The sequence below is a fragment of the Coenobita brevimanus genome, chromosome 39 (genome assembly GCF_032717465.1).
Source record: "Coenobita brevimanus isolate Jiangsu-jjx chromosome 39, ASM3271746v2, whole genome shotgun sequence".
Lineage (NCBI taxonomy): Eukaryota > Metazoa > Arthropoda > Malacostraca > Decapoda > Coenobitidae > Coenobita > Coenobita brevimanus.
Window position 1 is genome coordinate 2,492,501 of NC_136992.1, and position 2,500 is coordinate 2,495,000.

Consider the following 2,500-nt stretch of genomic DNA (forward strand, 5'->3'; position numbering starts at 1 on the left):
CAGTACTGATTGATCAGTTCGGCGTATATGTACGTCATAATATCGTTGACTGGGAGAGCGTTACGTCACAGCCGCGTTCAAACTCAATTTTCAAGCGGGTAACGAGGAGAGGCATCAGTGCGAAACTAGCGGATTTTTTAGGCTCAAAGGAAAACTAAAGCGAGTGTTGTGTGTGCAATATTTTAGTATGCTTTGTCCGAATGCAGGAGTGAAAATAAGTGAAAAAACGATGAACTGTGACGATATTTTGATGTTGTTTGGAAAGTGATACATCAAGGAAAGAAAAATGGAAGTGCTCTTTGTGTTTTCTTTTATTTCGTTTTTTTCTTATTCGTTTACCAATTGCCAAAAAAAAGTGAAATGGTGATTAATCGTACATGCACTCTACTAATAATAAAACTAGTTCCAAAAACTACATTATGGGGAGGAAAATGCAGTGTGTGTGTGTGTGTGTGTGTGTGTGTGTGTGTGTGTGTGTGTGTGTGTGTGTGTGTGTGTCATTTTTATACGTTGTTATTCAGTGAAAAATAAATAAATAAATTTTATCAAAAGTTGCTCAAAGAAAAGTGACACTGTGCCTGAACTTTGACCTGGACTCGTGCCCTTGATGTTTGAGGGATCGGCACCAAAATCGGGTCACATCTTCCCATCCCCTCACGAAATACATGTGCCAAGTTTGATAAGAATCGGATTAGGCATTCATGAGATAACGCCGCACCTTGAACTTTGACCTCTTGACCATTGATCAATGTACACCAGAATCGAATCAGTTCTTCCAACACCCACACAAAATTTATGTGCCAATTGTGATCCAAATCGGATTATTTGGCTCTGAGATATTTTGTTAACATACATACTTACATAGCTACGTAGATACACAGACACATAAACGTATACAGTAAAAAAGGGTTCCAATCACAGTAGCAACGTTTTTGGCATGGCTATGACTGTAGGAAATAAGATATATATATATGTATATTGTTATACATATATACATTGGGGAAGGCGGTGGCTCAATCGGTAGAGAGGTGGCCTGCCGTCCTGCCGGACCCAGCTTCAAATTCCTGCTGGGGCAGGGAACAGTTTAAGGATTTGAATTTCATGAAATCAGACTTTACTGATCTACCAGAAGACCCGCCGACATGTAAAAACACCCCCGCTAATACCAATACACCAGTCCTGTATGAGACAGCCCTAACATGTATTCAGTATGGACGGTGGGTGTTAGCGCCGAAGTGGTGACATGTAGAGAGGTGTATGGTATGTAGGAGGACTACTGGGCCTTGAAAGCAGGCTGTGAAGCCTATGCCCAGAGTCTTACACACACACACACACACACATATATATATATATATATATATATATATATATATATATATATATATATATATATATATATATATATATATATATATATATATATATATATATATATATGCCGATTTCTTTGAAATCTATGTGCTCACAATCCCTTTTCTTATATTTATTTTGGGGGGAGGGGCTCCAAGAATCGCTCCCCAGGTATCGCATTACGGCTGTGAGTCCATTGAACAACTTGTACTAAGACATCAAAGCCATATGTGCCCTCCTTTCACTCTTTCTAAGAAATTCTAATTTGGTGAGGTGGGGCTGACCCCTCTAAAAATCATGGTTACAAAATTGTATGTAATGGAAAACCATCCCAGTAACCGGTTGAACTCACCTGGGAAGTTTCACTGAAGTCCATCAAATAGCTTAGGAGGCGTTAAAGAACACACACACACACACACACACACACACACACACACACACCGGCTGAATCTTGGGCAACGGTATAGGGCGCGTTGCCGAAAATAATACAATCTTGCTTCGTAGGGCTGATAAATTAATGCACTCTGATGATACTCTAACATAAATACAGGCGAAAAGAAACGATACTCCTATTGCAATGAAAAGGTAATTAAAAAAAAAAAAAACTGTTGTCTGTGTGATATTTTAATACACTTTTACCAAATGCAAAACAGAACGAAATACGTGAAAAAAAAGCGACGGGCGTGCATTGTGTCGGTGGGCTGCGTTTAATGGAGTGGTGGGAGAGCGATGCATTTTGACGATACTCCAATATCAGCGAAACAATGCGGACAAATATATAAACAAATAAATAAATGAATAAATAAATAAAACAAAAAATAAATAAACAAATACATAGATATATAACATACAAATAAAATGAATTCCGGTGGTATGGTAATTTTAACAAACTCTCTGAAAATACTTGAGACCCTGATATTAACCGTCCCATGCTCGGAACAACTCTACATTCTGTTCCAGCCTACTACAGACGATTTTATTCATTCAGATTATAGGAGACTGAGGCCTGTGTTCTCGTCGCTTAAGGAGGCTCCCTAGCACTTGTTCCTAAGCGATTTATTTTTGGATTTAATAGGTGTACTAGGAAGCCTCCTTAAAGAACGAGAATACGGGTCAAGGAAGCTCCCTGACACCTCATCCTTGGCGAATT